We start from the raw sequence: 21,311 nt of genomic DNA on the forward strand, positions 1-21,311 counted from the left end.
GAGAGGCGAAATGAAGGGACTATCACTACTGTTTAGGGCTAAAAGGGCTCAAGGCTCAAGACATAGAGGCACCCTTGCACCCTTGGTATTTCGTTAACGCATTCGTGGGTGATTCATTAAATGGGTTTTGACAATGATCCTTCCACATGTTCACCTATAAAAATCTTGTTACGATTTTTCCTTCCTCTAAATGTTAAGGTTTAGTGGACATTTCACAATGTCATGGGTAGTGAGCAACCACACTGGCATGATCTTAACACTTCACTAGACCATTCAATTAGTAAAAGTGATGGGCGATGTGTACGAAATTTAAAGATCTAGTCAACACGAGCTAAGGACTTGCGCTTACTCGGAATTCCTCATTGAAGATCAACAATTGCAATGATCTATCCCCACCATGATGAAATTTCAATGATTACCTGGGCCATCAACCAAGGTTATGAACTCATTGAATACATCAGTGTAGCACGCTTGCAGCCTAGACCATCTAAGGGCATCACAAACCTATTATTGCCTTAAACTTCTTTAGCCTAAGTGGTCATAGTTCCTCTAAGAATCTGGCCATGAAGGATCACCTCAGTATAGCTAGTTAGCAGGCTAAGTCTCATTCGTTAATGGAATTAACCAAACAAATCACTCCACCAACTAGGAATGGCCATGCACCACAACCCATAGAATCAAAAAAGAGCTCTCAATCTGTCAATCCTTACTATGTCTAGACCTAGTAAGTTTCCCTATGTTAAGTCAAATTAAGCTATAGGCTCTACTCCTGGTGGTCCCATTCCATCTATTCCTTTAAGTTTCAACCTTATGACCATACCCCCCTAAACCTAAAGACTTTGATTTCTCATAGGGTGCCAGTGGAGCCTAAAATTGACATCCATTGATCCCTGGTCTACATCGTTTATGATTAATACTATGATGGTATCTGATCCTTTTCGAGCCCCTAACTTTCACTCTTTATTAATGAAAACATCCTTGGCAAATGCTTTCACAGCTATTCATCTTTCATAGATCTAAGAATTTCACCTCTGAGTATGAAATATAAATGCCCCTAACTGTCCCTATTAATCGTTACTCCGATCCCAAAGGCCAACACAATAGGACCAAAATCCTATGATGTTATCCCATGCTAACATATACAAGCATAGGCCTACTTTGAGCACTCTAATTTCTTCAAAGTAACAATGCCAAAGGAATGACCTAACCAGTCAAAGCCAAGAGTGCATCACTAATAGTAGGGATGAGTAGATCAATGCTCATCATAAGGCAAACTGGATGACCTAACCCTAGTTTCAACTACAAGCTTTTTAACTACAACAACTTAAATATAACCTATTGGAGCTAGAATTACTACAACTGTTGGCACTAGACTTGCCTTCTAATGGATCCTCGTTATGGGATTTAGATTGTATTCATTCTAAATACCAGACTCATAGAGTCGAGTTTTGTTATTTATTGCCACTACCACATCGTGTTAGGATTAGGTAATTTGCACACTTGCTGCCTTCCTTAGATTGGCAGCAGTTTCTCAAGCTCCCACTATAGAATCAAACCCTAATTCTTTGTCACCCGTCACCACCATAATAGCCCACTATCCTACCATTAAAAGTTGATAGGGCAAAAATTTGAATGGTGCATCATCGGCATAAAGGCTGTGCGATCCATTGAGTTACCATGAATCATCAAAGTAATGGGTAAAGCTTGCATTGACCTTTTATCTAATAAATGCATCCCTTCCAAAAGTTAGGGTTTGTTGCACATATTAGCTCTAGAATTGCTACGGTTATCCGAGTAGCTGATACCATCAAACAAACTATAATTGATTTAATGAGCCATTCATAGTTTCACAGTTTGTATTAATTCATGTTTACACATGCATGGCTTAATCTTTGAGACAAGCATATGACTACTGGCAGGATCAACCAAGTAGCATTCCTTTGAAACATTGGCATCGCATGGGCCTTAATGCACTAATTGAGTGACAAAGAGAGCAACACAAAGTACAAGCATCATGCATGTCGAGCATGTAAAATGCATAGCATCGAATGAACAAGGGTTGAGAACCCACACCTATAAAATGTTTCGCATTCGAGAGCATAATCAGACACTAGTACACTAATGCAGCTATGGAGGTTTGGGTGGTAGGTTTAGGACATGAGACATAATTAAGGTTTGACTTGTAGCCCCTAAAGACACAAGATAGATAAGGGATGATAAGACATCTGGTTTCTATCAATTTAGGTATGTAGCACAGGATCCTAATTGCACCTTTAAGGTATGATGACCACATACGGGGAGAATGAAGTGGATAATAGGTTGACAATTCAATGCATTGAGCATGGAGCCTGCCAACATGCACAACCATAGTACCACTTATATGCCCATTATGCATAAGTGGTAGGATCCACGCACATTTGTCCCCAACCTATCCAATTAATTACTTGATGAGCGAGTGGAAAAAATGATGTACGAGGCCATGCCACAATCACTTGGCACAGGAAACACACAAGTAAGGGCCATGAGACTTCCCTTACCATCTAATAGGCAGCAATGACATGACACCACCAATTCTTGGCCTACCTTAGGCAAATGAAGTCTGTTCCCTATCTAAGGCTATATGAAGTTTGTCTTAAGACCAGAGCCTATGACACATGCACTAAGTACCATTTGGTGCTGATGGTGATGAAGGGGCAGACAAGTGCCTTTGGTGGGAAGGTCATGGTACACATGCCACACCAAGTGCTAGCATTTGGCGATGGTGTCCAAGGCAACATCTTGAACTAAAGTGCCAGCATCTACTTTGGTGTTAGATGTGATTGCTTGCATGAACCAAAGGCTAGGTGATATCGATGTTGTATGGGCAAAACCAATATAGAGGCCAGTGTGTGCCAATGAAGGTTGAGCAAGTGCCCACACCAAGGGTGAGCCTGTCCTTGTAACAAATACCAAGGGCATTTGGTTATTGTTTACTCGAATGCTCGAGGAAGGAATGTCATCCCCCAGCTGAATCAGTTGCAGTGGAGAACACCATTTCTAAACAACCCACTTTTTCCATGGTTTAAAATTCATTTATCTTTAAAAAGAAAAGAGAAAAATCGTAATTGGCCAGAAGATTGATGGGTAATGAGGTTGAGTTTAACTATTATCCTCAGATGATAATTTAATTTGAATGGAAAGGATTTTTATTTAGTTTTAATCTGATGAAAAGATAAACACGATTTGAAGATTTTAATCATAGGTGAAACTCTATTCAAGTGAAGGAACTATACTAGAAAAAGACATGGAAGCACACACAAGAAAAAATGGTGAACAAAAACAAGCAATACATAAAGATCACCACTAGTGGCCGTTTGCCTAGACCACCTACCATCATTTCATCTTTCCTCCTTCCCATGACCACTATCATTATCTCTACTTCTATACTACACCAGCATAAGCCAAAAATCCAAATTGAACCCCGTAATCCAATTCTAAAACAACAAATTCACCAAAAGAATAATATACATATGGGACAATGTAGTAGCTTTGATCTAAAAGGTCACCACGAGTTGTCGAGTAATCGAGTCCCCATTAACACTGTGGTAGTGAGAGGACTACATTGCAGGCACCATTGCAACCCTTCACTACTGGAACCAAAGCCTCCTATTGTTATCAGTTTCTCATTGAATAAGTGCCCACTATCAGTAAGCATAACCGACACAATGACTATTAAGAAACATATAAAGTAGCCAAGCATAAAAAAAATAGCCACAATACAAACAAAGTATAATCAGCAACAATATAAAGAGAGTTTATTTTTACCAATGGAAATATCAATGACAGTTTATGGTGAACCAAGATTTTTAATGATAAAAAATGGTAAAAGTGCAAAATGGAGGAAGTTGAGCAACATACCTCAAGATCAGCAAGATTGGATGGTGGGAAGAGGTTGAATCAATGGTGAAATCATATAGCTTTGACTTTAGATCTGAGACGTTGAGGTCGAGTTTTAGAAGTTGAAGCCTAGATTTAAGACTAGGAAACTAAGAGAAAATACCGATGAAATTTTAGGTTGAATCCATGGCCAGCCAATGGCAGAGCATAGTGACCAGCAATGGAGTAAAGACCAATAGCAAAGGCCAAGAATTTGGGAAAGAGAGAGAGAAAGTTTGGAGAGAATCTGAAGAAAGATAGAGGAGAAAAAAAAATTCAGAATTTGGATTTCTTGGGGTTATTCCTTAAGTAAAATGATGCCATTTTGCCTTATGAACAGTGAATTTAGTTAATGTGTAGCTAAGCCAAGCCAAATTGCCTCTTAAGTCACTCTAGCCAGTTTATAGGTCTACAGCTGAGCCGTGATATCAGCCAAGCTGAGCTAATTCTTTTTGGTATTTTCTTTTTATTTTCATTTATTTATTTATTTTAGTTTATTTATTTATTTATTTTTGAAATGTCCTACATGATTAAATTTCTAGGAGAATTAAAGGAAGTTATTTTTAAAAATATAATTATAAAAAATATAAAATAAAACTTTAATAAATTTTGGGAATGAATTAAAAACTATCCAATGATGAGATTTTTAGAAATTTTAAATGTTAAATTTTCTAAGAAATCTCTATTTCTCTATATTTGACCCAAATGGTAGAATAATTTAGACGAAATTTCAATAAAAGTAATCGTATTCTTTTCCAAGCAAAAAAAAATTTAAAAATTAAAAATAAAACTTAAAAATTTAGGTAAAAATATTTGAAAATTATCCAAGGATGAAATCTGAAGAAAAATCACAAATGGTTGAATTTTCAAGATTTCTAGGTGAAAATATTTTTTCTAAATTCAACCCAAATGGTGGAATAATTTAGAAGAGACTAAAAAAATAATTGTCATCTTATTTCTTTTCCAAAAATTAAGAAACTAACAAGAGTTTAGATTCTAAATAGACCCAAATGGTAAAAAATTTAAAAATTAAACAAAAATAAAAAAAAATTTTGATTATGAAATTCTTAATAGTCATAAATGGATTATTATTTAAGAGATTTCTAGGTAAGGAAATATCTCTAATTTAAGCCCAAATGGTGCAAGAATTAGATGTATTTCCAATAAAAAATAAATTTGATTAAGCTTTCCAATGATGGAGCCTTTTCAAGAAAACAAATGGATTCTTGAATACTCTTGAGATGAGGAAGTATTTTTAAGAATTATGCGATGGAAAATCTTCAAAGTTATTTCTAATATCAAATTTAAGACCATTAGAACTTTAAATCTTTAAGATAATTTAAAATTAAATGGTACCATCTTTTAGGATGGCCATTTTAGGGGTGCTATAACCTTCTGTACATGTAATTAAACTCCTGAACCTAGTTCTGTTCAGAAGGTCAGACCCTATTCTTTAGGGACCCTTAGTAGAGCATAAAAGCTGCTTAAAAGGATAGATTCATTAGGTGACCAATCACACCTAAATAAAAAATTGGTGGCAACTTCTTAAGTTATGTCTAGCTATAGGTCACGGATCTATATATTAATGACACCATTCATCCCCAACCCTAAAGGGTGCAGTGTAAAAAATTGAAATGAGAGGACTTTGGTGGGTGTGGGAGGGAGGGATGAATCGAAGTGACAAAAGGCTGAATCTCAGTGGATCATGGTAGCAAGGCCACTTTGCCACTTACAATACCTCAGCATATATTCAGGTCATCTACGAAGGAGTCTACCCACTGTTTGGTGGGAATTGATCTCTAATGAGGCTCGTATGGCTTATTTTCCCAGAGGGTTGCACCTATGATTCACAGAATAAGTAAAACAATGTTAAAAGCAATGGTATTTCAATTTTACCCAAGGGCTTTCACTTATCTTACACCTCTCTAGTCATTTCACATAGTTAGACTAGAGTCATGCTCAATAGGGTCTTCTTTCCCTATTAAATTTTCCAAGCCTATTCCCTTGGCTATGGTTTCATTAAACAATAAATAAAGATAGTAGGAATCTTATTAATCCATTCATGCATGTCATGAATTAGATGATGAGGCATTTGGCTACCCTTAAAGAGTCATAGTTACTCCCACCATTTACTCGCACTTGGTTGAATTTCTTCACTTTGACATTTAGAGCACTAGATAGAAATCACATTACGTGAACATCCATAGGGACCATTGGAATGCTTTGTTTTAATTAAATAGTTAGATTCCCCTTATCCACACTAGTTTTGAGTTGACTGCTCATTGCACAACAAAGGCCCCCAAGGGAGCTATTCCCAGTCCATCCCCCGATTGACATATGATGACCCACTCTCATCATGAGCAGCTTGAGCAGTGCACCAATAGTTGACGAATTTAGGATTAGGACCCCCATGCTAAGCCCTCAAAGCCAATCCTTTTCCTAAGGTTATGGATCCATTTTGCTGACTTCCCTTACTTACATTGTTCCATCAACCAGAGGTTGTTAACATTAGAGACCTGATGCGGTTATGAGTATGGATAGGCATGGACAACACTCAAAACTCTAGATTTTTAGGGGCTGTCAGGGGGAGCACAGGACATTAAGTGATGTGCGATGCTCTTTTGGCCACTAGACCCTACATCTAGTTGAGCTATTTCTAGGGTGGGTAGGCCATTAAATAGAGAAGATAACTCTTCTCAAAGCCCCCATTGACATCTCTAGACTCTTTAAAGTTACGTTAGTCACTGTGTCCTGATTTAGGAATTTTAACCTAATTTCTTTTTGTAGCTTGCATTGGACATGCTATCGAATAGGCTTCCCCCATCTCTTAGGATTGACTAACCCATGTGCAAGTGTTGTTCACATGGAACTTTTCCCTTATTTGGCATCCAAAGTTCTCTTTTGAATATTTGTTACTACCATCAAGATCTACACTAATAACCGCTCTATTTGGGCTTGTGCCCTAGGTTTTACAGCTATTGCCATGCCTTTCTACTCATTAAGGCCTGGTCCTTCCCTCGATGGCGTGAAGGTTGCGAGTTTAAGTGCCATCCATTTTTTAGGCTAGTTGATTTGGTAAGTGAGTTGTTACATACTCCTTAGTGGAATTCAATAGTGGTATGGGCAACGATTAAGACTTTAGATACTTAGGCAAGGTGTTTAGGTTTGGCAGAATTAAGCTAAGCCCAAGTGCAAGCACTAATGAGTGATGCACGGGCACATGGTCAATCCTAGGTGTAGGCGTTGATGATCTAGGTACGATTGCATGGTCAAACCCATATACGAGTAGTCCTTAACATAGTCATAAAAGGATTAGATTTATGGGCTTTTAAAAGGCCTATACTGAGCATAATTTTTGACAAGCTAGAATTATGTTAAACACTTGAGTTTCATAAGCTAACTTATGTAGACAGAGTCAATTCCTTGTCGAAGGCCACATGAAGTTTGGCTTAAGACCAGAGCTCATGACATATGCACTAACTGCCATTTTACACTGATGACGATCGAGGTGCGAACAAGTACCTTAGGTGGGACGGTTATGCTACACATGGCATACCAAGTACCAGCATATACCGAAGAGGTGTCCAAGGTAACAACCCAAACCAAAGGCCCACTTGTGCTGACAATGATCGACGCAAGTTTCCATACCAAGTGCTAGCATCTAGCAATGGTATTTGAGGCAACATTTCGAACCAAGGGGCCAACATTTGCTGATAGTGTCTTGGCAACAATGGGCCAGCATATACTAATGATGTTTGATGTAACTGTCCACACAATCCAAGGGCCAGGTGCTATCAATGGCGTATGAGCAAAATTGATCTAGGTGCTAGCATGTGTTAATGGAGTTTAGGACAAGTGTTTGCACGAAGGCTGAGCCCATCACGATAACAAATACTAAGGGCATTTGGTTGTCATTTACTTGGATGCTCAAAGGAAGGATGTCATCCCCCAGCTAAATTAGTTGCAGTGGAAAACACCATTCATCCCCAACCCCAAAAAGGATGTGATGTAAATAAATGAAGTGAGAGGACTTCAGTAGGTATGGGGAGAGGGATGAATCAAAGCAACAAAGGGTTGAATTTTAGTGAAGAGTTACAGTAGGGCCAATCTGCCACTTACAATACCTTATCATGTATTTAAGTCATTTGCAAAGGATTCTACCTATTTTTTGGTGGGAATTGAGCTCTAAAGAGACCTATGTGGCTTACCCGTCATAGGCCTGGATCTACAACACCTGCCCTTGGAGGCCATGGACCCCTACTATGGGTTGGCAATCGAATGATGGGTGCGTGCATTACTTCTAGCCCTAATTCTGACTTAGAGGCATTCAATCATAATCTAGCACATGGTAGCTTCGTGCCATTGGCTTTTTAACCAAGCGCTATGACCAATTGTGTGAACCCATGGTTCCTCTCCTACTAGGTTGAATTATTATTGCGATGTTGCCATCCGTAGGGTAAAACTAACCTTCTCATGATGGTTTAAACCTAGCTCACGTTACCTTTTAGTGGGTGAATAATTTGACACTTATGAATTCTATTTCACAATGATAGGAATAGCCAACATCAAAAGGTCAAAAAGCAACATCAATATGAACACTTGGCAACCACAAGCTAGTTATCCCTATTACGGTAACTTTTCTAACACCTCTAGCTTAAAATTCCAAAGGTCTAAAGGATTGATAGGCCACACTTTCATGGTTTGTATTTGTACTAGAAATCAAAATTGACCAAGCTTTTACCTTTTTGTTTCCATATGAGATTTCTATTCTTATTCAGCTCATCTTAGAACACCTGTATTATCTTATAACAGATGTGCCACCCTAATCAAACTCCTCACCTGACAATATCTTTTACCTAGATTGATCGACTGGGGTCGGCCTTGGGTCCAAAACAAGGGTCATGCCCTACCTCTGATTCATAAAATAAGTAACATAACATTAAAAGTAGTGGTATTTCAATTTCGCCTAATGGCTCCCATTTATCCTACATCTTTTAACTCATTTCACAAAGTCAAACTAGTATCAAGCTTAACAGGGTCTTATTTCCACACTGATTCTACCAAGCCTGTTCCTTTGGCTATGGTTTCATTGGATAGTAGATAGGGACAGTGGGAATTTGGTTAATCCAATTATACACTTTACTAATTAGATATGTAGCATTTGGCTACCTTAAGAGAGTCATAGTTACTCATATCATTTACCTACGCTTGGTTGAATTTCTTCACTTTAACATTTAGAGCACTAAGTAGAAATCACACTATGTGAGGATCCATATGGACCATCACAATGATTTGTTTTAATTAAATAGTTAGATGCCCTTGTCTATACCACTTTTAAGTCAACTGGTCATCGCCCAGGGAAGGCCCTAGAGGGAGCCATTCCCAATCCATCCCCCAACCACCATGTGACAACCCATTTTCACTGTGGGAGTAGCTCGAGTAGTGCATTGGTAGCCGATGGGTTTGGGACTAGGACCCCCATGCCCAGCACTTAAAGCCAATTTTTTTCCCAAGGTTATGGATCAATTTTGTCAACTTCCTTTGCCTATATTATTCCATCGACCAATGGCTATTCATCTTGGAGGCTTGACATGATTATGAGTATAGCTAGGCATGGATGTCAGATGCCACATGACACATAATGTTTTTTTGGTCACTAGACATACCTTATGTTGAGCCATTTCCAGGTTGGGCAGGCCATTAAATATAAAAGATAAGGCCCTCATTGATGTTTATAGACTCCCTAACATTGCCACCAATCGTCATATCATGATTTAGGAATTTTAACCCAATTCCCATTCACAACTCACGCTGGATATGCTATCGAATGAGATTCCCCTATCTCTTAAGATCGACTAACCCATGTGTAAGTGCTGTTAACATGGAACCTTTTTTTTTTTGGCCTTCAAAGTTTTCATTTGAGTATTTGCTAATACCACCAAGATTTGAACTGATAGCCACTCCACCTGAGCTTATGCCCTCCTATTCATCGGGGCCAAACCTTTGCCCTGATAGCTAGGTTTATGTCGTACACTTAAGTGCCATCTATTTTCAAGGCTAGTTGATTCAATAGGTTAGTTACACACTCTTTAGCAGATTTTGACGTTCAAGACCTTTGTCTTGCTATCTTAGTTGACCAACACCCTTAGTGGGTTCTAGGTTAGTGTGCAATTGGGCACCATAACCTAGCTTCTAGTTCAACATGCATCGCTAGTTTTGCTTACCAAAAATGGCCCACTTGAAGCTCTTAATTGTATGGTGTAGTTCAACAAAGTAGCCATACTATCCTACCTATTTAAAGTTTGAGAATAGGTCGAGGGCATTGCACCCCTGATGCCTTTAATCATTAGCTTTACTTGATAGAACTTGCTAAGGGCTCCAGCTATCTTTAGGGAAACTTTGGAGGGAACTACCTACTAGATGGTTTGATTAGACTTTCACTCCTATACCTAAGTCAGATGAATGATTTGCATGTCATTATCACTATGGGCTTCCACTAAAATTTCCTCAAGCTTTTCCCTCACTCAAGCATAGTTCACCATATTTTACGTCTAGACAAGCATGCTCATACTTGAACCTTTCTCAAAAGATTAAAGTCGGTTGGTAGTGCACCCATGAGGGATCTTACCAATCAACTTCCTTGCACCATATAGGTTTTCTAGCCCATTGACTGGCATAAATGTTAGACTCCTTGGTTCGTGTTTTAAGATAGGCTAGATGGGGAGCCCACAGGCTGACATCAAGAGCACAATGGTGCTAAGGCACACTGAGATAGTACGTGCTACATTCCACGATCATGGTGACATCTTTATAGGCATATCAAAAGCTTAGGCTTGGGCCACTGATGTGACCCGTGTTGGTCCATGGCTTGAGCTAATCAATGGGCTACCTCTTGCTATTCCACATCTAACCAAGGCACATCATCAACCACCATTTACTTCTCTCCCAACAATTTCAAGCACCTTATGGTGCGATAAGGTCCAAGCACAACAAGGATCTCACCTTTTCCAATGATTTTTCTAGGGGCCTTGGACCTAGACCACCACTGAAGACACTTGTCCAAACTACAATTTGGACACTAAGGGTGCTCGATTCTCAAACTGGGCTATTCTTGGTTCATGTGCCATTACTAGGGGAATCTTGGTAAGTTTCTTTTCCTTCGGTTATTGATATGCCCAAACTCAATAGGTAATCCAACCTAACTTGGGGTCACGATGCAAGCATCGATTAAGTGAAACAGGTGGTCCAATGAGGTCTAGATGGACAATGAGCGTGTGTCACCAGAGATGAGGCATATCAGGAGCTTTACCATCGATGGTCATGGCACTATCATTGCTAGAGACTCACTTTTAGGCTAACCACGATCGATGAGATTATTGGAGGCCATCTTTTCCCCCTCACTCAAAGCCTAATGGTAAGGGTTGGAGGGGGTAATGGTGCATGATACACAAGCGGGCATGTCATCAAACTAATGGCTTGGGGTGTAACTTGTATTCAAAAACTCGATGGTTTACAAGATTCTGTAATTCACATAAGTATCGCATTTTACCACATTCTTCATCAATGTGAGTCGAAATATCCATTGCCAAGAGTTGTTTTATTTTTTCATGACAAAAGGAGTCATGATGCTGTTCACGCACGCACAGTGAACGGGATGGTGATGGCACACATGCTCTTTGTCATTTCAGTTCCTTACCATAACTTGTACTAGGGATTCATTATTCAGCCAAGTGCAGCAATACTGATCATTTTACTCATTCGAAAGGCAGAACGAAGTGATTGTCATTCCCACCCGGGGCTCGAAGTGGCTTGGGGCATTAAGGCACCCTTGCTCTCTTGGTGTTTCATTAAGGTATTCATAGGTCATTCGTTGAGTAGGTTTAGACAATGATCCTTCCATAGGTTCACCTACAAAAGCCTTGTTATGACTTTTCTTTCCTCTAAATGATAAGGTTTAGTGGACTTCTCATGACATCACAAGTAGTGAACCATCCACATCACTGTGATTTGAACATTTTAGTAGACCATTCAATCAGTTGAAACGACGAGCAATGTGTACTAATGGTAGAGACATAGTCAACGTGAGCTGATGACTCATGCTTACTACGAATTCCTTGTTAAAGACTAACAATTAAAATGATCTATCCCTATCATGATGAAATTTCAAAGATTACTCGAGCTTGTCGGCCAAGTCTATAGACTCATTGAATACATCAGTGTAGCGCATGTGGATCTTAGAACATCTAAGCGCATCACAAACTTATTATTACCTCAAACTTCATTGGCCTAAAGGCATCACAAACCTATTGTTGCCTCAAACTTCCTTTGCCTAAATGGCCATAGTCCCTCTAAGAAACTAGCCATGAAGAACCACCTCTGCGTAGCCAGTTAGTAGGCTAAGGTCTTGTTCATTAATAGAATTAACCAAACAAATCACTTCATCAACTAAGGACAGCCATGCACCACCACTAGTAGAATCAAGAATGAGCTATCAAATTATCAATCCTTACTATGTTTGGACCTGGTAAGTTTCCCTATGCTAAGTTAAATTAAGCCATAAGTAGCACTCTTGGTGGTGCCCTTCTATTAATTCTTTTAAGTTTTAGCCTTGCAACCATACTCCCTTCAAAACCCAAAGACTTTGATTTCTCATAAGGTGCTAGCGGAGTCCTAAAAATAACATCTGTCGATCCCTATTTGGCATCATTTATGGTTGAGACTAGGATAGTATCTGATCACCTTTACACACCTAATATTTTATTCTTGATTGATGAAAACATCCTTGGCAAATGCTTTCATAATTGTTTGTCTTTCATAAATCAAAAAATTTCACCTCTGACTATGAAATACAAATGCCCCAATTATCCTTGTTAGTCATTATTCTTATTCGAAGGCCAACATAATAGGGTTGAAATCCTATGATGTTATCCCATGCTAATGTATACAAGCATTGGCCTACTTTGAGCACTCTAATTTCTTCAAAGTAACAATGCTAGAGTAACAACTTGACCAATTAAAGTCGGGAATGCATTGCTAGCAGTAGGGATGTGTAAAATTATGCTCACCGTGAGATAGATAGATAACCCAACCCTAGTTCCAATTACAATCTTTTTAACTGTAACAACATAAATATATGCTATTGGAGTTGGAATTATAGAGGCTTCTAGCACTAGACTTACCTTCAAATGGATTCTCATTAAGGAATTTAGATTGTACTCATTCCATTTGCTAGACTCATAGAGCCTAGTATTGTTATTTATTATCACTACCTCCTTATGTCAGAATTGGGTAATTTGTGTGCTTACTGCCTTCCTTGGATGTGGTAGCCATTTCTCAAGCTCCTTATTTAGAATTGAACCATAATTCTCTATCACCCATTACCACCATAGTAAGCCACTATCTTACCATCGAAAGTTGATAGGGTAGAAATTTGAATGATGCATGGCTGGTATAAAGGCCATACGATCCATCGAGTTATCATGAATCATCAGAGCAATAGACAAAGCCCGTATTGTCCTTTTATCTAATAAATGCATCCTTTCCAAAAGTTAAGGTCTATTGTAAGTATTATCTCTAGAATTATTACGATTATCCAAGTAGTTGATCCCATCAAACAAACTATAATTGATTTAATAAGCCATTCATAGTTTCATAGCCTAAATTAGTTCATACTTACACATGCATGGTATCATAGGCTGCACATTCCTTGTACTAAAACCATGCATCCGTGTGACACTAGGACTACTCCTAGTCGAGGTAAGCCTATCTAGAGTCTATTTTTTCATGAACAGATCATTATCAATCCTTCAAGTTGCATACGTGAGCTTTTCCTAGCTTAAATCTTGTAGGGTCACACGTAACATTCTGAAACTCAATTGGGAGGAACCCAACTCCCATGATCTCATCAGTCCATGATTCTCAAGGTGGCCTTGAGCACCCGTCTTGGCCCGTAGGCATCAAGGTCTTGAGCACTGACCCACCTTGCTCATAAAGGTACATAGCCCTGGTTTTCATAACATTATCTCGTTCTAGCATGGTGAGAACCCAACACTATGCCTGCCCAGATCAATTGCAAGCTCTCATGCCTAGATCACAAAGGCACAACATAGATGCTAGTCAACAACCAGCTTGGAGCCACACTAGGCTCATTTCATCCCATAAAACTCATATCTCTAGGCATCAGCCCTTAGCCTTATACTAGGCTACCTGCATGCACAATGGACACCCGACATCATGCTTGTCCTACCTCAGAGAACTTGGGTGTGCTACCCATCCATAGCACACCTTTACCAATTGGCCACAAGAGTCTAGTGGCATGGTTGCTTGCTAGCCTGCTCATCCCTTAGGCTCAACGGTACCCTTCTTATAAAACGCCATCTTATGATCCTTGGTTACTTATCGAATAGGCTTAAGGAGGTGAAACTAAAACGCAGAGCAGTTGCTAGTGTCTAACCCCATGACTTTATGCAAAGTCACAATTTGAGGCCCAACTAGCCCCAATTGTCCTCAAGTTTACCATGAACTAAGAGACACCATGCCACACTCATGTCTCAATGATGCTTGCCCACCTAGAAACCACATGTGCCTAGAAGTAGTTTCCTTTATACTATCCAGGCCTTTGCCTACCCACTAGCTAAGAGGGTGGTGGAGAGTTAACACCAGTTGTCCCCCTATAAAAAGTGCAAGAGATTTCCTAGCCATCATACTAAGAACTATAAGATTGTTTGAAATAAGGACACCTTTCTCTCAATCTAACTTAGGGCCTTTCTTCACCCAACTTAGGGTCCAGTGACCTTACTCTTGGTCACCATAATTCTTAGATTTGGCTAATTATTCCACTAATGCACTTAAAGGTGCCATGCATGGCTTTGATCGATGCAGTCAATTAGCTACCTAGCTCCAAGACACCCATCCATTAGCTTGCACTTGCCTATGCACCTTAGGGAACTAGGGCACACATTATCTGTATACTCTATCAATATCATGTTTTAGAGCTTACATTACTCGAGCACTGCTCTAAGACCACTATCCTAACCATAGGGCCTCAACTACTACTCAGCTTAAGGTTAGTCATGGCAGGATTGAGGCACACTAGGGCCAGACCATGACACTCTCCCTTACATACTATGTTTATGTCCTTATCAATGCCAATACCACACCCAACTCTCTTATAACACATAGTTGACATTCTCCCATATGTCTTTCACTTGTGCCCAAAGGGATTGGGTCAAGATCCAGTCACATGAGGCACCACTGACAGTACTCATTCATTATTGATGTACATGGGTCTCAACCTAACTTCACTGCACCTCAGTGCTATCTCCACATATGACTACTAAACTCAAATCGTTGCTTGATAAGTGTTACTACATTACTTCATCCATGATCACATCATGTTGTGACCTTGAGGCACCTTTATTTATCATGACCCTCTGTCAAATGAATGACCACCTGCTTTGCCACACATTGGTATACCCTACTCAATGTGACCTATTACACAACCACATGCTTGTGGCACTGAATCTTCAATGCACCCTTCTAGATATGGTGCTTAGGTCAACTACACTCATACGACACTAGCCACAATAGCTCTAGCATGGTGGCATTCAAACACTTTGATCATCTCACAACTTGGGTCTTCTTAGCCCCTACAAGGTCACCTCTCTAGGTGTGGCCTTCTGGCCAATCACCTTCATGGCGGCACCTTAATGCTTACTATCTCATACTCAAACTTAATGCTCAAATATTTCATAGGCTTCACTGCCTTGGCTTAGTACCACTAAAAATCACAATTCTCCCTTAGTTTTACTGAAACTCAACTCAACTCTGCATGTAACCATATCTTCATAACCATTTCACAACTCATTTGCCTTGATTCTGGCATAGCTCATAGGGTACCTCAAAGCCCACTTAGTGTTTGAGGATCCATTGATCCAACTCTAAACACAAGGTCTCTTGAACAACTCTATCCAAGGGTTCACCAACCCACTCGATGCTTATGGTCCATTGAGCTACTCGAATTCATGGCCATCTCATAGGCTAGCATTTTTGCTTAATTCCAATTAGCTAAATTCTACCATGCTTAAACTCATCTAGTCTGCTAACCAGATGCAACTTAAGTGTCCATACCTTTAACTTTGCTCAACTCAATTGGTTTTTTGACCCACTTAACTTAAGGCCTTGTTAACTGGCCAACTCCTGCTCGATCATTCCACTAAATTGCACACTTTCATGGTTTGTTGACCATCATATCTCATAAAGCCTTCTTTCTTAACTAACACAGAGCACGATCTATTAAGTAGTACACTCTTGTGATCTTATGACTATAAGAACTCATCGTCTACTGACCATCAAAAACTTAAGGCTTAAATCATTAGCCAACTCAAACTCTTCTACCTTTTAAGAATGGCTCCACTATTAGACCTAAATATTTAGCTTGTACTCTTGTTAGGGCACCTTCACCATACAACAAGTGCACATATTAGTAATTGATTTTAATATGCAAGACTCATGTCCCTTAGGATAAAAGTTATTTGACTCACATGGCCTTATTCAAACACCATTTTAAGGTGTAGACCCTTTTCCCATTTCAGTCTCAACATAGTTTTTCCATCCAAATGGCATCACATGCCCACACAAGCTAACACCTTTTGCTAGGTAAGGCTAGACTCTCATGCCTTTTCATTTGGCATCCAATAGCCTACATAATGGATTTCATCTAGGCCACTTTTTCCCATATGTTACCTTGATGGCTCATTCTTAAGCCCATATTTCCAAGATATTGTGATCTTGCTTCAATAGCTCTATTTGAGCTTAGCACTACTTAAATTTCTTGCTATTGTGCCCACACTTAGGCCTTTTTAATCCCATCACTAAGCCAAGCTAGGCTTTGATTTACTTGTCATGGGCCACACATTTCTTATACCAAAACCATGTATCCATGTGGCAGCAAGACTACATTTAGTCGAGGTCAGCCTTTCTTAAGTCTATTTTTTCATGGATAAATCATTACTGATCCTTCAAGTTGCATACTCATGAGGTCTTCTAGCTCAGACCCTATAGTGTCACACACAACATTCCTAAACTCAATAAGGAGGAAACCCAACTCTTATCATCTCATCAATCCATGATTCTTAAAATAGCCCTAAGCACCCATCTCTGTATGTAGGCATCAAGGTTTTGAGCATCAACCCACCTCACTCATAAAGGCACATAATCATGCTATTCATAATATTATCTCATTTTGGCATGGTAAAAACCTAACAACATACCCACCCAGATCATCTACAAGGTCATGTGCTTGGATCCCAAAGGCATAACATAAATGTTGGTCGACAGCAAGATCAAAGTGACACTAGGCTCATCTTATCCCATGAAACTCATATCTTAGGACCTCAGCCCTTAGCCTCATACTAGGCTACCTACATGTAAAATGGACACTTGACATCATGTTTAACCTATCTTGGGGAACTCGGGTGTGCTACCCATTTGTAACACACCTCTATCGATTGGCCACAATGGTCTAACAATGTGCCTACTTGTTAGCCTGCTCACCTTTCAAGCTTGATGGTGCCCCTACTATACAACAACATCTCATGATCCTTGGTTACTTATTGAATCTACTCAAGGAGGGGAAACAAAAGGGCATAACAAATGCTAGCATCTAATCTTATGGCTTTACATAAAAGTGTGATACGAGGTCTACTAGCCCTAATCATCCTTGGATTTACCATGACCTGAGGAGACATTGTGCCACACTGGTGACTCGATAATACCCACCTACCTAGGCACCACATGTGCCTAGGGGTAGCTCACTTCAGACTATCCAAGCCCTTACCTACTTGCGAGCCAAAGGGGTAGTGGAGAGCTAACACTAGTCGTTTCTTTATAAATAATATAAAAGATTTCTCAGCTATTCTATTAGAAATCATAAGATAGTCTGAAATGGGGACACTTTTTTACCTAGCCATCTCAAGGCCTTTCTTCACCCAACTTAGGGCCCAGTGACCTTACTCTTGGTCACCATAATTCTTAGATTTGGCTTGTTGCTCCACTAACCCACTCAAGGGTGCCTACACATGACTTCAACCGATAGCACCTGATTGGCTACCCAGCTCTAGGGTGTTTGCCCATTTGCTTGCACTTGCTTGCTCTTTTATGGGAACTAAGGCATATACTACTTGTACACTCCATTAACATCATGTTTCAAGGCTTACACTGCCTGTACACTACTCCAAGACCACTATCCCACACCATAAGGCCTCAATTGCTACTCAACTTAGGCTCAATCATGAAAAGACTAAGGCACACTAGGGTTTAACCATGAAACATGGGTTAATCTTTGAGACAAGCATACGACTACTAACAGGATCAACCAGGTAGCATTCTTCAAGATGTTGGCACCATATGGGCATTAATGCATCGACTGAGTGGTAAACATAGCCAACACAAAGCATAATTATCAAACATGTCAAGCACGTAAAATATATAGCATTAAATGAACAAGGGTTGAAAGCTCACACCCATAAAACATTATGCATCAAAGAACATGATCGAACACCTGTGCACCAATCTGGCCATGAAGGTTTAGGTGGCATGCTTGGGACATAGGGCATGGTTGAGGTCCAACCTATAGCCCCTAAAGACATAAGATGGATAAGGGATGGCAAGGCATCTAATTTACATCAATTTAGGTATGCAACATAGGATGATAGGTCAATAGTTCAATGTATCGAGCATGGAACTTGCCAACACATATGACTATAGCACTACTCATATGTCCATTATGTACAACTGATAGCATCCACACATACCAGTCCATAACCTACCCAATTGATTACTTGATGAATAAATAAAAGAAATGATGTATGAGGCCATGCCATAACTGCTTGGCATAGGAAAAACACAAGTAAGGGCCATGAGACTACCCTTATCATCCAAGAGGCAACAATGGCATTACACCACAAATGCTTGGTTTGGCTAAGATCGTACATGTAAACTCTGTTATCACCACCCCAAGAGGACATTACTTGATTTAGAGACTTGTTCCTAGGTTCTTGGCTAGCATCAACTACATGCACGGGGCTTGACCAGGCCAAGGCATTTATATGGTCAACAAGTCAGTACCATGAGATTGGCAAATACCCAAGAGACTTGGCCAGACCAAGTGCATGATTACAACTTTTACTTGCCCTACCCCAAGGAGCCATTGCCTATTTCAAAGACTTGGTCTGGGGTTTGGGGTAGCATTAGTAGCAAGAATGGGCTTGTTTGTGTGCATGTCAATCGATCAAAGCCATGGGATCCTACAAGTCACCGAAGCAACCAGTCATTAGACAACATGGCCAAAAAGCATACATGGCTTGGATTTTGTTCTAAGGATGTTGTTGTGGATGTATACAATGACAAGCCCATCATGCACACCTATTCCCTCATGAAAAGATAAGGGGGCCTAGACAACCACCCCTTAAAGGGCATGAGAGATTTTACAGATATGATTGTAGTAGACTTTAAAATATTTGTAATGAGGATACTTTTTCCAAACAAAGATGTCCCACACCAAAGGTTTGTAGGTGCCAATGGTGGTTAAGGCATATGCCCACACTAAGGCCCAACAAGTGCCGATTATGTTCAAGGTAAGTGCCTATAGCAAGGGCAAGCATGTGCCAATGGTGTTTGAGGTAACTGCCCACTTCAAGGGCCATCTTTTGTCAAATGCTAATTAAGGCATGTGCCCATACTAGATCTAGATTGTGGCAGTGCTAATTGAGGTATGTACTCATACCAAAAGCCAGCTTTGTGCTGATAATGGTCGAGGCATGTACCTATATTATGTGCCAGTATATGCTGATAATGGTTGAGGCATTAGCTGAAGTTTAATTTTTAGCCTTGGTGCATAAGTCGGGTATGGCAAGTGCTGGTGCTACATTTTTTTGCTTAGGGTACCATCATTAGAGAACTTAACCGGTAGCATTAGGGGTTTTAAAAATTAGGGGAAGGGGGCTAGAAGGTGTGCACACATGCTTTGTGATGGATCTAGTCTTTAGCCTTTATATCAGTCCTCTATCCCCCAAGGAACCTCAATAACTCGCACCCCTTTAAAGAGTATAAGAGCTTTTATAGCTTTGCAGCCATAAAGTGTCTCAAATAGGGATGCTTTCTTCAAATGGCCAATAAATTTTCTACACTTTTATTTTTTAGTTGAATATTTTTTGTTAATACCAACAAAAATACAAGGAACATGTATACCAAATTTGGGGCCAAAACTCCTTCTAAGAAAATGTAAAAAAATATCTCAAACCATTAAAAATTTTAAAAATCATGAAAAATAAAAAATGAGTCATCTTGCCATGAAACTTCACATGAAGGCTTAGGGGACTATTATATGAATTTACAAAGCATACAAATGCCATTGGCATGGTAGAAATATGAAGATGTGTCTAAACCCACCTACTACTCAATCGTGGTGTGCATGTTGCATGACACAGACCCAGGATACCTGCGTATGGTGTGTGGCGTAGCTTGTGTTGATGGTGTTCAAGGGACTGATAGCACCAAAGGCTAACATGTGCTGATAGTGGTCAAAACATGTGCTAAGACCAAGGGCTAACATGCCCCAACGGTGGTCAAGACATGTGTATGTATCATGATTTGTAAGCTATTCCAAGCATCGGGGTTCTCTTTGAGTCAAAGAATAGTTCCAATTTTAGTGGGACATGGTTTGATGGCTAAAGGGACCAATCTTTAAGGCAAACTAGGGGTTTAGGTTAGAGGAACTAGCCTCGACAATGGTACAGGCAGTGATCAAGACTCCAAAGGCTTAAGCCTAATGTTCAGGTTTGACAAAACTGAGCCAAGCCTAAGTGCTGGTACTAGTGAGCATTATATGAATTGACAAGCTACAAAAATGGCATTGGCATGGTAGAAATATGAAGATGTACCTAAAACCACCTACTACCTGATTATAAGGTGCATGATGCATGGCTCAGGCCTAGGATACCTGCGCTTAGTATGGGGCCTAGCATGTGTAGATGGTGTTTGAGGGAATTACCTACACATAGGGCCAACATGTGCTAATAATGGTCGAAGCATGTACTGATGGTGGTCAAAGTATGTGTTAAGGCTAAGGAAAACATGTCCCAATAGCAGTAAAGGCATGTGTATGTGCCTCAATCTACAAGCTGGTCCAAGACCAAAAGTTATTTCCAAGTCTAAGAGTAATTTTAGTTCTAGTGGGATAGAGTCTGATAGCCAAGAGAACTAGGCCGTAAGGTGTACTAAAGGTCTAGGTAGCAGGGAACTAGCTCAAAATAATGGTACAGGCAATGATCAAGACTCTAGTGGCTTAAGCATGGTGTTTAGGTTTGGCAAAATTAAGTCAAGCCCAAGTATAGGCA

The 21,311-nt window shown here is 39.8% G+C and overlaps 4 pseudogenes; all 4 read right to left on the minus strand.

The window, feature by feature from the left end:
- Nucleotides 1-131: 131 nt before the first annotated feature.
- Nucleotides 132-1,932, minus strand: LOC149514286 (18S ribosomal RNA; annotated as a pseudogene).
- Nucleotides 1,933-7,968: 6,036 nt separating this feature from the next.
- On the minus strand, nt 7,969-11,127 carry LOC149514287 (25S ribosomal RNA; annotated as a pseudogene).
- A 229-nt stretch (nt 11,128-11,356) lies between these two features.
- LOC149514288 (5.8S ribosomal RNA) lies at nt 11,357-11,509 on the minus strand (annotated as a pseudogene).
- Nucleotides 11,510-11,800: 291 nt separating this feature from the next.
- Nucleotides 11,801-13,626, minus strand: LOC149514289 (18S ribosomal RNA; annotated as a pseudogene).
- Between the last annotated feature and the right edge of the window lie 7,685 nt (nt 13,627-21,311).

The sequence above is a fragment of the Durio zibethinus genome, chromosome 16, assembly GCF_047325235.1.
Source record: "Durio zibethinus cultivar Kanyao isolate XHJ-2024 chromosome 16, ASM4732523v1, whole genome shotgun sequence".
In the NCBI taxonomy this organism is placed as follows: Eukaryota; Viridiplantae; Streptophyta; class Magnoliopsida; order Malvales; family Malvaceae; genus Durio; species Durio zibethinus.